Genomic DNA, 209 nt, shown 5'->3' with positions numbered 1-209 from the left:
AGAAAAACGGAAATTTGTATCATAAAAATGGAAATATTCACTTCTCTCGAAAGTTGGAGTTATTCACTTTCCTCATGAAAAGTAGATAGATTTTCTACTTTTTCGGGAAAGAGATAAATCAACTTTTCAGGAAGTAGATTTTCGAATTTTGGGGGGAAAATATTACCTAACTTTGCGAAGTAGATTATCATAGAAAACGGAAATTTGTA

Source organism: Homarus americanus, unplaced genomic scaffold, assembly GCF_018991925.1.
Source record: "Homarus americanus isolate GMGI-L3 unplaced genomic scaffold, GMGI_Hamer_2.0 scaffold48220, whole genome shotgun sequence".
Taxonomy (NCBI): Eukaryota; Metazoa; Arthropoda; class Malacostraca; order Decapoda; family Nephropidae; genus Homarus; species Homarus americanus.
Note: the sequence above shows the minus strand (reverse complement) of the source record.